The 15,935-nt window shown below is 33.0% G+C and overlaps 1 long non-coding RNA gene across 3 annotated transcripts in view; it reads right to left on the minus strand.

Annotated features, from left to right (window-relative positions):
* Positions 1-14,191, minus strand: part of LOC118197308 (uncharacterized) — a 397,612-nt gene extending 383,421 nt beyond the window's left edge. For 2 of the 3 annotated variants that reach the window (XR_015042268.1, XR_015042265.1), the window contains exon 1: positions 13,099-14,184. This is a non-coding gene — a long non-coding RNA (uncharacterized LOC118197308). Of the gene's footprint in view, positions 1-13,098 lie in introns of all 3 variants that reach the window. The other variant, XR_015042271.1, reaches the window with a different exon arrangement.
* Between the last annotated feature and the right edge of the window lie 1,744 nt (positions 14,192-15,935).

The raw sequence follows: 15,935 nt of genomic DNA on the forward strand, positions 1-15,935 counted from the left end.
CTAGGTTTCCAAATAACATATCCGAAACAGTGTAGTTGTGTTTCTTGCTTTTTATCATTTGAAACAACATTTGTTGACATTATTGTAAGTTTAAATTTGATATATAATACTATAACGATTAATAATACAGTGACAAATATTATGATCTTTAGTTTTTATCATGGGTGATAATAAAAAACAAGGAAAGAAAGCAACCAGAAAAAGCATTTCACTGGAAACTCAAATGCAAGTGATTAGACGATTAGATTCTGGTGAACGTCAATCTCAAATTAGCGCTGCATTGATTTTGGCAACTTCAACAATAAGGACAATTCTTAAGAATAAAGAAAAAATACTGTCATCGGCAACTGCAACTACGTCAAGCTCTGCAACTAGAATTACCCGTTCTAGAAATAACATTATAGAGGAAATGGGAAAACGACTGTCTATATGGATTGACGACGAAATTGAAAGCAATATGCCATTAAGCCAATCTATCATAATGCCTTCTTGACAAAAAGGCAGAAAATTGGAAACCCAGAATAGACTGAATGATCTGACTGAGAATTTTATTTGTTTTTAAAAGTATATGCGTTTATATTGTTTTTATTTTTGTAAGAAATAAATGTTTGATTTTATTTTTATTAAAAAAAACATTATTAAATTTAATGCCTAACCATTTTTTATCCGTCTTCCCCTAACCCCATTATTTACATGTTAAGATAGCCTCGCTTAGCGCTGTTTCGCATTACGCTCTACTTCGCTGGAACGTATCCCCCGCGTTAAGCGGGGTCTTACTGTAGTAGTATATGTTCTTAATCATTACTTGTCTATTAGTTTTCGTATCGAAAGCTTAAAACGTGTTTTTCTGAAGACACATTTTTTTCGCGTGTGGTGCAACCTAGCTCAAATTTAATTGACTGATCGACTGTAAATTTCATACAGATAGCCTTCAACTTATTGACCACATCTTGAACATAAATTCAATTAAAAATCAACAATAAAAATTATTTATGACAATATTTTGTCAAAATATAAATTAATTGTTTAAAATGTCCCGAATTTATAATTTTCTATTCTTACCCCTCAGATGGCCAAGATCATACAAGATCATATTTTGATCCAAACAAGATCATATTTACAAGATCATAAACAAGATCAAACAAGATGACCAAAACAAGATCATATTTTGATAAAAAAAAACTTTTCGATATTTGACTTCATATAATTACTGTAAAACTGCACCATGTGGTGGGGAACTCTTAGCATTTTTTATCAGTAATGCGATACTTTTATAAATATTTAATAAACCTTTTCGTTTTTATAAATAAATTCCTAAAAATATCCTATTTACATGACCCCCCTTTCCTTAAGGTTTCACAAAAATAGCGGTAATTTATTTTGATACATTTAATTTGATAATGGCTTAATTTTGGTTGTTCTTTGAAACATCATTTTATTCATATAAACAGAAATACATCACAGGCCATGTGCTGCAAACGTTTGTGTACTGTCATCTTTTAGGTCATTTGCTTTCTTGGTTGATACACATAGACACACTTGTTTCTTGCTGTTTAAATCCTTTATCTTGTTCTTTTGTCCCTAAGTCTTTTTGGGATCGTTAAGCATAATTTTAGTGGTCTCTCTTTTAAGGCTGTGATGTTATATTTACTTGTGTAAATTTTAACTACGTGTCATAAAATTCTTTGTGTGATAAGAAAATTCTAATTAAATATTTAAAGTCAGCAAGAGAAATAGTGTTACATTCACATATTCTGATTCGTGTAAGAACAAAAATAAAAATGTTTCATTCAGTATAATCAAATAATTATTGCCGATTTGAAATTAACACATTGAGTTCATGTCGCGATATTCCCAAAGTGGTTGGACAAACTGTAGTAATAAATTTTGTATATATATATATATATATACACACAAGATAAAAAATATAAAAGCAAACTTCTAAATTTAATTCACTATAACCTCTTATTTTTTTCTATTTCATTTGGGAACTTCATCTTATCTGTCCTAAAAATAGCGCTGTAAGTCTAAATTTAAAGTTTTTTTTTTTTTTTTTTTTAGAAATTATTGTATATAACTCTAATTAGAGAAATGTCCCATCCATTTGCTTTGAAAAAATGTAACTTTTCTTAACATATATTTAAGTTCGTTAATGTAATAAAACATGCAACAGCCCTTAGTTAACGAGAACACAAACTAATTTTTTTAAGTTTATAAAGCATCTTTTCTCCTTCTTTACAGCGTTCTTTCGTGGAAGCACGTCCGCCTAGCAATCGATTCGAATTCTGGCGAGGGTATTGCATATTTATCACTTTTCCTGCCTCGATCAGTACGTAATCACTTGACATTAAGATCGATTTTTGTAAAGTAGTTGTTCAAGTTTTGAATTCCACATAGCAGGAGAACATGAAATCATGTTACTCTATTTAAAATTTAATTAGTTAGCCACATATTTACGGTACACAGTAAAAGCAAAATAGAAAGATTTCAGAAACTGACAAATATGTTAAATATTATAAAATGCATCATGTGGCAGGTTATTACACAAAAAAGATTATTTTGTATTCTTAGGAAGTTTGTACTGAACTTTGTGCATTAAATGAAAGTGCTTCAAAATTACTGCTGTTATAAGTTACAAGACTTTAGTATGTATATAAAAAATGCAATAGGCATAATTAGAATTTTTAAGAGCTTTGGGAGTTAAATTTAAAAATTCTGATCAACTGTTCAGTTAACTATGACTTGACTAGCGAGTTAACTTGAAAAAATTTAACAGTAGTAAAGTAAAGTTTAAATATTTTTAAGTTTCTAAAAATAGGGATAGATAGCAAATAGTTCAAAATATTACAGCTTAGGACTTCAGTAAGCTGACATATCGAATGGCAATGCTTTTTAAGCTTTCCGTTCCCCGCAACCATAAATTTGTGAAAAATAGGCTTTATAAGATCAAAAATATTAAAACCCAAACAAAACCTGAAGAGAATTTGTCAAATTTCCTCAAAAATTCTTTTGAAAAGTTGCTAACAACGTAAACTAAAAAAAACTTAACTTCATTACGCATTTTTTTTTCACCATTAGATCTACATGATAAAACAATAGAAGGAAGCTATTTATTTTAAAGCAATTTATTTTCAATCAGGAACAAAACTTCAATTTACTGATGACAGCTTTACATTGATGTGAATTGCGACTGACGTAAAAACATCATTTTTATTCTGTGACAACAAGATTTGTATAAAAGTCCGTCGTAATTAGACTAAACCGTCATTCCTTGATGCATATTTGAATACAAATCAAAACAATAAGAAAAAAAAAAAAAAAAAAAAAAAAGATCAGATGCCTTTTTAAATTCTTCGAGATTTTCTTCGAACGAAAGTCATTTAACGTAACAATGACGTCACAGATCTTGACATCCCGTCACTTTTGATGCAATTACTGTTCCTAAGTTTGCTCTTGAGGGTAAATAAAAGAGTAAAAAAAGCTTGGATAAAAATTTCCCCTACTGTTTTTAATGCCAATTCCACCCCTTTACATCTTTGGGTTTCCCCTGCCTTCGGTAAAGAAAAACTTGTTCTTGAGTGAGAATAAAATAGAAAATACAAATGCAAGTAACAAGTACGTCACTCACTGCTGGGAAAAAAATGAGAAAGGAAAAAATTCCATGGAATATTCTTTTTTTCCTATTTAAATTTGCATCATTATTATTCTCTTTGCACTTTTACTTTTTACCTTCCCTCCTTTAAATCGAATAGAGCTATACAAATAAAAGAAATCTTCATTCTCTCTTATACAAAAGTACGCGTTTAAACTGCGAGCGCTTTTACTTTTGGCACGGTTGCAATATTTGGCTGGAAATCCCTCTTTTTTCTTCTTTCGGAAGAAGCAATTTTTTTAATGAAAATCGAAGGTTTGTTAAAATGTTAGCATGAAATGTTGATATATCTAGAATAAAAAGAATTGGTAAGATAAGGATAAGAATTAGTAAGATGGTAAACAATATGGATTGGAACTTCGGTAAATCAAATTTTTAATAGATCGGAGGAAAATTTTCTCTCGTTGAAATAATTGTATATTACGTTAATGTATGCTTTTCTTTGTAAGTTTGATCCTTCAGCTCGAAATTATTCCATCCTATCCGAATTTCTTTGAGATTGCTATTAAGATTTGATAAAATGAAAGACTTTGAAATTTTTATGAAATTTCGACTGTAATTTCAGTCTCTCAGTAACAAATAATAAAAGGAGCAGAAGAAAGTTTCAGGCTCTTTGGTCTTGAGCAGCATTTGCTTTAATTTGTTTTTAGTCCCCCTTTAATATGCTTAAGTATCTTATAATTTAAGTCATGCTTTCTAGCTCCTGTGTGGCCTACCAACGGTTTAGTAGCTGAACACTAGTAGTTCCGACCTGGGTTCGTCTCTAGGTTAGGTTAGGTTAGGTTAGGTTATTTAATTACGGCAAAGCCTCGAGGGCTATCTGCTTAAGGGGAAGGATGCCTTCGTGGAGGACTTTCTAAGGGAAACTGCCTCGTATACACGTTACACATGGGGAAAATCATGAAAATACCCATGCAGCCAGCCAGTTCGCGGGATTCGAACCTCCGACCGAACTACCAGTGTTCAGCGACTTTACCGCTCGGCCGCTGGTGGGTTCGGTTCAACTCTAGAGGAACAAGCTGGCAGCATGGGCATTTTCGTGTTTTTCTCCATGTGTAACGTTATACGAGCTAGTGTTTCCCCTTAGAAAGTCCTCCGCGAAGGCATCTCTCCCCTGAGGCAGATAGCCCTGGCGTGCTTTGTCGTAAAAAAATCAATCAATCAATCAAATCAATAGTTCTTGCACAGCCTATTACATGATAACAAAAGATATTACAACTGTTTTTTTCGTAGGAAAATCAGTTTTGGTAAGCTCCTGAAGGTTACATGACGATCCGTACTTTACGGTGAAGGGGGAACAGTTGTTTAAGAACTGTAGAAGTGGAAATATAGCACATTCTATGTTTACACTTTAGTTGAAATTGAAAACATAATTTTCGTGGTAATAAACACGATGAATGATGATGATGCGCTTTTGTAGATCATGGTTGGTTACAGCTAATCACCTCCCTGAAAATATACTTTATTAAGATGTATAATACGGCAATAAATGTCTTCTTGGTATATATAATAATATATGCATAATGACTTTCATAACAGTAGAAGTATCTAGAATAATACTAGCGATTAGGTTATTTGATTAGGGAAAAGCACAACAGGATCATCTAACGGAAGGCGTGCTTTCGTTGAGGATTTTGTAAGGGAAACTGGCTCGTATTCAAGTTGCATTTGGGGAATTGAGTTGGAATTGTCAACATTAAATTGTCTTATAATAACCTTTTGGTCACTGGTTGTGAGTAAGAATGTCTCAAACGTTTGTATTTATTTTCTAAATTAAAGTAATTTGGTTTAAGATATGAAAACATATTTATTTAAAAATAGGAACGCCAAAAGTTAGGGTTTCAAAAAATGTCCAGATTTCGTGCATTGAATTAAGGCTATTTATTTGTCAGCAAGGAAACCGACTGTGTCTCTAGAAATGAAAGCGATATATTGTTTTTCCTCAATAATTATCAACATTCGAGGCGCTCTTTTCTGAGGTTGTGCTTCTAACATTACTTAAATGTATTTCGATTACATCACTAATTCTTTTTTAGCTAGTGCACAATTTAATGAAATGAATTATTGTTCTGTCTATTGTTGTGTTTTTCATTACATACAGGAAATGTATCTAAGAAGAAAACCATGTAAAATTACTCCAGTAGCATAGAAGTAATTTTGCAAATGACAAATATTTATCTGCATTACCCTTATTACGCAATAGATATTCTTCAAAAGCAGGTTTAATGTCATGAAAATTAGATAATCATTCTTCCTACTCCTTGGGCCCACCAGCGGCCGAGCGGTAAAGTCGCTGAACACTGGTAGTTCGGTCCGAGGTTCGAGTCCCGCGAACGGGCTGGCTGCATGGGTGTTTTCGTGGTTTTCCCCATGTGTAACGTGTATACGAGTCAGTTTCCCTTAGAAAGTCCTCCACGAAGGCACCCCTCCCTTTAGGCAGATAGCCCTAGTGTGCTTTGCCATAATTAAATACACCACACCAGACCACACTTCCTACTCCTTGTATAGGAGTGCCACTTGAAAAAAATATTCTTACATAATATTCTTGCGGCCTTTAGATGGTTATGGCTTTGAGATACAAGCTCCACCTGGAGGATCTTTTAACGTTGTTGGTACAGTTACAATCATGCCTTCTCCGGGATTCCAACCCGGTCCATCTGTACCGCAATCAAGTACCGCAATCAGGTTACTATACCGGTTGGGAGGCCAAAATAGTGGATTATCAGATGCATAACAGCTCTTGCAACTTCAAAACTATCCATAGTACCCCAATTACTGATTTGTTAAGAGCAAGCTAAGAGATACTATTTCCAAACAACTTAGAAAATGCTTAGGATATACAAATTACTTCTGAATGCTAAGTAGGCCACAACTGTAGTAGTACTCCACTTACATTGCAAAATATCTGCTTCATTCATACCGTTTTACAGATTTCAGTAGAGGATTGCTTTCTCGCCTAAATTATGTCATGTGTTCATTTCGCAAACTTCATTACGAGACAAAGTTGTGCATGTTTGATAAGTGTTTACCTTTGGAAGTTGATCACGTGTATTTGTAGAATGGCTATGTTATCGCGCAAGGGCCATGAAACCATTTCGTTGAACAATAGGACTAATTAATCTGCGAAGTAATTTATATGCATATCTGATAGGAAGAATTATATTAATAATTAGGGCAAGAAAGGAAGTGTTATATACAGCCATTTAAGACAACGTGATGCGTAAAGACCTTTGTCATCTATATTCCTAGGAAGGAAACATTTTAATCAGTCGGATGAAAATTCGTTACATATGAATTACAAATGAAGTGTGAATATCCTTCTAATATAGACGATATACAAAAATTTTTAAAAATCATATAATGAAACGGGAAAGAATATATAGTAATTAATATCACGTAATTTCCTTATCAGCGTTGGAAACTAAAAGATATACTCTCGAATGAATTCCAGTTGGAAGTTCACGCTGTGTAAAAAATTTTGATTTGAAATGCCTGAAAATTATTTTTTTAAAAAGGTAACTTCAAAATTCAGTTTTTTTTTTTTATGATGAATAATGAAATTATTTTTTAAAAATTTAAACATTTTCGTGATATACGAATGTGCATCTTTATTCAGTAAAATTTTATGCTTAATATGTAGTTTGAAGAATGTGTACCTATTCAGATTACATAGCTGAATTTACTCAAGTCATGTTGTGAAGATTGAATTAACTAAGTCTTATCATTTTTCGAAGTTGATTGCCAACTACGAAGAGATCAGTGGAAAACAGCAATCTGGTTGAGATTGGTTAAATCCAAACCAAAACTTACTTTTCGACAAGAACTCTCAACTAAAGAAAACCCTTAGGAATTGGGGATGGAGTGGTTGCGCACTTTTAAGTTAAAAGCATTAACTCATTCAGGGTCCTTTTCAAGGTCAAAACTTTGAGTTTCTACCTTAGCAGAAGATACTGGATGTCGATTATCGTCTCCGAATAGCCCAGGGCTGTCTGCCTACCAGACTACCTCCCGTCAAAATGTCTACAGTCGTAGGAACCAGGCTTAACCAATTTTTCTTAGAAATGGCTTGAAAAAAATGCAATTTATTTCGCCAACCTGTTGCATTTAATGGAGAACAGACGATATACGCTTTTTTTTTATTTTTGTTTGAGTGAAACAAAGCATTTGTCGCTTCAACACTCAATAATCACCAAAAAGAAAAGAATAAATCATTTACTTGACTCAGCACTACTTTAAACGTCCAAGATCTGTTTACCGCCTCCATTTAGACATTATGGCGAAAGGAGTTCTTGCGACAGACAGTGCGTAAAGAGTCTGAGTAACCGGAAATAGAAAGGTTCAGATCGATTCCTAGTGTAGACCTTTGTTAGTGTAAACAACAATAATTCTATAGCTTTTCTTTCAAAAATTAAATTGAGATTTAAAAAATACATTAAATGCGTTTCATTAAGTATTAACGGTTTGGTTTATTTTATATGGCAAAGCACTTGACGGCTAGCTGTCTAAGGAGGGGGTTGCCTTCGTGGCCGAATTTTTAACGGAAACTGGATCGTATTCACATCATACATGGGAAAAACAACGAAAATATCCATGCATATAGCCCGTTTGCTTAGAATCCAGGTCAAACTATCACCGCTCGGTAGTTGGTGGATCCAAAAGCATTAACGGAATAAACTAATACTGAAAACGCGACGTAAAACTTTACTTGAGTTTCATATATTTCTTTATAATACGGCTGTAGCTAAATTTTATTTGTTTTTATTCCAATAAATCATCGTTAAATCACTTTGAAATTAAAAGATATGTCACAATATTAGATTATTTAGAAGTTCACTTGGAAATAAAAAAAATACATTACGAGTGCTAACCTTTACATATAAAATATAGATAAAAGTATGGAGCTATCTATAGAGAAATAATGTTACCAGAATCTGCAGTAAAATGCTTTTGTTTCTAAATTATAAAGGAGAATGTTATTATATTTTTAAATTCTGAAGGTTATATAATACGTAAATAATTAATATGAAATTCAAACAAATTATAAAAATTCACTGCAATGTATAATTTATAAAAATTTAAATGTCGTTAAAAGCTAATTTAAATTTAAACAATATCTTATATATTCCACACTTAAGTATTCTTCAGCGTAGAGTAGTCGGTAAAATTTGCACACGTATTTAGACTAATTAAGAAAATCTTAGAAATATCTACAAGCAATCACATGAAACTATCTTCATGTCGTATTTGTTGCTTGACCTGTCTTCCTTTCGTGGGTCTATAATTAGAGTTCAAAAGATGCGTCTCGGCCTGACGCGCTTAAAAATATAACGAACGGAAGAACCGGCTGTTAGGTTCAAAATTTCAAGTAGGGATATATATAAACTTGCCAGCACACCTTGATTTTTAAGGCAGCTTCTTCTCTTCTAAAGAATGAATTTTTCTTCGTTTGCTTTAAAATTGTTACAAAACATTAATAACCCAAAACGGTTTAATCCTAGTATCCGGTGCACACAGGATTTGGCGACTTTATGATGAGCAATAAAAACGGGACATATACGATGAGTAGTAAACGGGTCATTCAAAGAATATATATATAGTTATACATAGTATATAGTGAATAGTATATACATAGACGTTGTTTGGGAATGTATATAGTGTATAGTACATAGACGTTGTTTCGGTCATTTTTGGTGTTGGCGATAATTTTCCAAAATCGCGCCAAGGCTGCACCGTATACTAGGATTTTACCCCCAAAACTATTATAGATATCGCTAATTAAAAATTTATGAGATTGTAAATAAAAATAAATGGCATCTAACATATGAAAATGTAAACAAAAGGAAAATTAATTTGACTGTTTAAATGAACGCAGGTTTAAATTCTGGATTTCGAGATTTTTCTCTTTCATTAATATCGTAACAGTTTTGGAAATTTGCATCAGCCTGAAAAATGAAAAATTTGTAGACTAGAAATATTGAAAATAATTAATGATCATTGGATAGTCATAGATGATCATAGGTGTATAAGCATTATATAGATTTCAGTCTAGTTTATCATTGACTACCACAAAATGTGTACAAATCTTTCTAAGAACTTCTTACTTTTTATGTGTAATGTAAGTAATATATATATATATATAATTTATTTACTAAAGAAATATTGATTATATTATCTCCTAATATTAATATATACATTGATTTGTAACATGTAAGACTATATTCATGTAGCTAACGATAAACAGACAATTACGTTTTTCAAAGAGAAAGCAAAGGTTTTGATAAAAATACGTTATAATACTTCCATTACAATACTTTTAACAGTACTTATTCTTCTTTATGATTCCTTATTAACTTTTTCTGTAACTTATTTTAACGTAACAATACACTTTTGATATGCTATCAATAAGTTGGTGTGTTGGTGTATTTAATTATGGCAAAGCACACTAGGGCTATCTGCCTAAGAGGACGGATGCCTTCTTGGAGGACTTTCTAAGGGAAACTGGCTCGTATACACGTTACACACGGGGAAAACGCCCATGCAGCCAGCCCGTTCGCGGGATTCGAACCTCAGACCGAACTACCAGTGTTCAGCGACTTTACTGCTCGGCCGCTGGTGGGCCTTGCTATAAATAAGAATGAATTATGTTTGCATTATTGTCACAGCTTCTGGTCAACAGCAGGCTTTTGGTAATTTGAAGGAATCTTCAGAAATATAATCTTCGGAAAGCCAAACATTATATGCATATTTTTCAACAAATGATGGAAGAATAACATCCATTACTCGAGAGTTATTCAAGGATCGGCTATATTACTTTAACAAGAGATTGTAAATTTATGTAAAACGAAAAGTAATAAAACATTTCTAAAAGGCTTTGTAGTGGCAACTTCAGAAACGTATACTATTTTTGTTTCTAATTTTAAGCTTTTAAAATTCCGTGAAACATTTCGTGCGCTTCCGTTATGATCGAATAATCTAACAATTTCGTTAAAATGATGAACATACATAGATATGTATGATACTTTTTAAATAAAAAGTATACATCAAGATTAAAACCAATACTAAGGTCTCTGAACCAGTAATGATGCTGATTAAAGGTTAAATCCTTGAATGTATAAGAGATAAAAACTATGATACAGTGTAGAGTCATTAGGTTTTTCGGTACTTTTCCGTTTTGCCGACGTAAACGATAAAGTCGCCAATAATGGTACAACTGATGCCAAACGGAATATCTTGGCTGGTAACCTTTTACGCCTCATTTTCAAAACAAGTCGCAGCCATTTCTTACCAGATTGATTGTTTCTTTCAATACTGGCATACGATTATATAGAATATTCACAAAGATAATTAAATTTTATGCCCTAAGTCCATTCGCGGTAATTACATCAATTAGGATGCAATTACACCACTCGCCCAAAGACGAAAATATACAAAAGGCAAAGTCAAGGGTTAAATTCATCCATTCTAATGAAAGTGCACTAGCTAAGTAAAGCACTACGGTTTTACATAATTTCTGAGTAAGCTATTCGTATGAATTTAAATAATTCTTGCATTTAAACTTGTATTCCAAATTAAGATATAACTTGAAATTAATGTAGATAATTACGGAGAGAATTAGATTTTTGTAGCGTAGTTTACGTGAGATGAGATTACTTAGGGTCACGTGATGCGAACCAGGATGTTGAACCATAGTAGCATAGTAAATTATTAAATTAATGTCTTTTTACAAATTTATTCTCTTTATTTATTGGCTTTTTACAAAATTATAAACCATATTAAAATTTTTATGCCTTCAAAATAAAAACATTCTTAGAACTAAAATTTGTTATGTATATACAGTATGTTGTCGCCAACAAAGTCTGCTTGGCGAGATTTGCGCCGGCAAAACGGAAAAGTACCGGTTTGTTTTATGAAAGATGTGAAAGATATAAAAATTGCGTGAAACCAGATGTAAAAATGTGCTATGCACTTTCCGGTACTCGAACCTGGACTTCTCGTATACGCACCAAATGTGCTACTGTTACACCACGAAGGCATGCAGAAAGAAGGCAGAAATAACTTACAGCAGTTATGAGTACACATTTGAAGGTTATTTGGCTTAAAAAACATGGCTTCATAAAAGATTTTGGGAGGAAAACAGTTTACAGTTAAAAAAAAAAAACTGAGAATATACCAGAACTGTCCTGGATAAAAGCAGCTTTTGAAGTCCATAGTGAATTCCTGTTAGTTATTGTTAATTCGTAGACTTAATAATTACAGTAAGACCCCGCTTAACGCTGTTTCGTTTAGCGCTGTTTCGGTTTAGCGCTCTTTTATTTCAACCCGGGGATTCCACGAAATCGCTCGCAGCATACGGGGATTCCCCGAAATATTATGCAGCGATAGGTTTCAAATAAATATCCGAAAGAGTGTACTTGTATTTCTTGTTTGGTGCGCTATTGTACAGACATATTTTGAAGGGGTAAATGTGGAAGATGTCGAAGAAATAATTCAAGAAGCAGCGGCTAGTCTTTCTAATGATGAGCTCAAGGAATTAACTGAACAAGAAGAAAACAAAAATGTTGACAGCAGTGATTCAGAAGAAGAGCAAAAAGAACTTTCGATGGCGTTTGTAAAAAGGAGTTTGTCTACCATAACTGAAATAATGGATCAATTCATTGAAAATGATCCGAATTTTGACAGGAGCTCAAAAGTAAGGCGTGGTGTTAGAGATGCTCTATCCGTTTATGAAGAACTTTTAAGAGAACAACGCAAAAGAAAAAGGCAAACAACATTAGATGCTTTTGTCACAAAAAGGCAGAACACTGAAAACGCGGAAGGCTAACTAAATATGACTGACTTAGAATTTTATTTATTTATTTTTTTTTAAGAATATTCGTTTTGTTATTTATATTTTGTTTTTATTTTTGCAAGAAATAATAATGTGGTATTAATTTGGGCTTTAAGAATTAAATGTTTGGTTTTATTTTTATTAAAAAAACATACTTTTTAAATTTAATACCTAACCAATTTCCTAGCCATCTTCCCCTAACCCCAATATTTACATGTAAAGATAGCCTCGTTTAGCGCTGTTTCGCATTACGCTCTACTTTGATGGAACGTATCCCCCGCGTTAAGCGGGGTCTTACTGTAATTGCATTCCTGACAGCTGCACCTTAAAGTTGAAATTAGGAGCTTCCTACCGAAAATAAACTAAATATTTTTAATAAACAATGTTATATTTGCAATTCAAAAAGGATAAAATACTTCATCCTGTTCCTTCTAGCCTAAGCATTTAGTTGCCTTATAAATTACCCTTTTAATTGCTTGTTAGAGCTATTGATGACACTGCCATCATTACCTGTACGAGAAGGCAGAATCACGCTCTTGAAAGGATCTATTTCGGAGATAGAAAAATGGTATCAGAAATGGAAGATAAAAAATCAATCCAGAAAAATCCCAAATCTTACCTGTCAGAAACTGTTAAGTTCAAGATAAACTGAACCGTAAAATAACTCTCTTCGGAAAGCAAGTCCCGTTTGTACATTCGGCCAAATACTTAGGAGTTTGGTTTAACAGATCATTCACGTGGTCAACGCATATTAACACTGTACGTGAAAAGTCATACTGTGTCGTTAGTAAACTTCTCGCACTACTCTCAAATGACTCAGGACTCAATCCTGCCTGTAAGTTACATCTTTATAGAGCTATCATCCGCCCGATCTTCATTTTCACGTCAACAATGTGGGAAAGAAACAGAACTGAAGAAGTTGGCAAGTCCTGCAAAACAAGTTGTTACGGATTATTACTGGTGTACGTTACTTCATACGAAAAGAAAATTTGCACCATGATTTGAAAATTGGCATGATAAAGGAATATCTAAGCAAGTTTAAGGCGAAATTTTACAAGAAGACAGCAGCCAGTATTACTGGAAACTTTGCTACACTTAAATTATGAAATCGTGATGGACGATTTTTTTCATTTGCCCATATGCTGCGACGGTTAGAATAATTTGTCACCTGGCATGCGGTTTCACCTTCACCAACACTTAACCGAACTGCTTGTTACGCTTCATGATGTAAATTCTTAAATACTGTATATTTTCTTTTCTCGTGTGTTTACCTGGAAGTCGACGCTACTTTCACAGTTGGGGGCACATTCATCTTCCCCGCTGCCTACCTGAATTTTCTCCTAGTGCTATAGAAGGCACCAAGCACGTGACGACTTTAGTTGCTCATTGCAGCTCCTACGGGGAACCCATTTCACCTACCGCTCATATTAAGGCTCAGTGAGGAAATCTGTAATTGCTCAGGAAAGTACTGTTTTGGGAGGAAAGCTGCAAAATAACACAGTATCGCAGTCAGAGCTAAAATATTGACTCTGGCACTTGCAATAGCTTCCATCTTGGCAAAGTTAGTGTCCCTGAGCATTCTTGAGTCATATTTGAAGATAGTTTAGTCCAAGCAGTGTTTGAAATGGTGGTTCCTTCTGACTACCCGCACTCCTAGTTACAATACTCTGTAGAATCATGTTTCCATATTTTCGTGTATACACGTGTCAATAGTCGACCCACGCATGCGCATACCTTGCACATGCTTGAGTACACATGAATTAACATGATTAATATTCAATCGCTTTTTTTCTGCGATAAATTTCTTCGCTCAAGAGCATTTTTGGGGTTCATATTTAATTATAACGGGACTGCTGAGATTGAAAAATGTTTCTTTTTAGCATTATTTATGAATAGAACAATAGCTTTCAGTGAAAAAACAGCTTTCAGCAATTAATAAGATGTTAATGAGTTGGCAAGTTTTCATGGAGGTGCGGGTAATCGGAAATGATCTCTATTCATTACTTCGTTATTGTATGTTTTTGCACACCTGCTTGGAGTATAGACTAAAGCTTCCAGTAATACTGATTGGAGGCTTAGAAAATAATGTGTAGTTCTTTTTTTTACAATGGTAAAATATCCGCTTTTTATATTATGTGTCGTTATCATGTTGGAATATGAAATTCCCACCTGAAGCCTGTTTGATAAAAAAAATTCTATGAGTTTCCTCCTCAGTATATCTAAATACATTTTACGATTAATAATAAAGTCAATGAATATAAAATCTTCTACTTGACTTGTAGTTATATATTGCTCTATTATGTCGAATCATTCTGATGGAATTAGGTGATTTATATTGAGAACTTTATTAGGTTTTCTTCAAGTAGTGCAACGAACGTCAATACCAATTTTTATAAGATTTCAGGAGTTTTTCAACAAGAATCAAAATATGTAATTAAGACTAATCAGATGTTTTCTTTTGCCTTCCCATGCCATAACTGTACTCAAGAAACCTTTTTTTCTCTTTTGCATATTTACCCTTAATTAATTAATTTTTTTACACGTTTGATCGTTTCTAAACATAAAAAGTGGTTTTTATTCTATAATGTTAGCATTTTATTGAAGATCTCATTCTGATGGGTTTAATTTATGGTTTAAGCAACAGTTTACATATATAGTCTTTTTCAGATCTTTAGAAAAATGTATGTTATCTGATTTTTAAAGTTATAAAGATATTTTCTGGTGTATATTAATTTAAAATATTTTTATATCCATTTTAAGCTGTTCAGATCAAAAAAGATTTTTAAATATTTTATCTTAAAGCTCCTTAATAATGACGTATAAATTAATAATTATTTACTTGGTACTTGCGAAGCATCTGGAAGTCAGATTTACTGTATATGCCACAAAAAGCGATAACTTACGAATAAATGTCTGTCACCAATTGTAGGCATTGTTAAACTTTGCGTAGCTCGAGAATAAAAGTTGATTACTGCTCTTAAATCTCGACAACGAAGTACCATGTAAAATACCGAAGTTACATTATAAAAATGATAAGATCCGAACGCTCAGCAGAAGATAAATACTGAATTGTTCAATTAACTCCATTTGTTCCAGTTTCATATTTACGTTGTATTAGATAGCTACTCCGTATTTATCAAAGATATTAAAACGAAGACAACCAGTTCATCGACAGTCAGTCAGCCTTTATAGTAACCCAAGTCTCTGAAACTGCGTTTGCCGCCGAAATTGGTATATTGGCACTTACATAGTTCCAATTCTCTGGTTCCAGGTACCGGATAACCTCCAAATAACATTTATTTTTATATCTTGATAATAAAATGTCTGGATATTTACACATAATTATCAAACTTCATATATAAGGTAGACAAAGAAACTATAAATACAGAGCTCATAGTCAGATAATCTTTTAATTTATTAAATCTAAGATTAAATTTAATAAAGAGCAGGATCTCA

The sequence above is a fragment of the Stegodyphus dumicola genome, chromosome 7, assembly GCF_044657685.1.
Source record: "Stegodyphus dumicola isolate Sdum_Otavi_A_Nest chromosome 7, ASM4465768v1".
In the NCBI taxonomy this organism is placed as follows: domain Eukaryota; kingdom Metazoa; phylum Arthropoda; class Arachnida; order Araneae; family Eresidae; genus Stegodyphus; species Stegodyphus dumicola.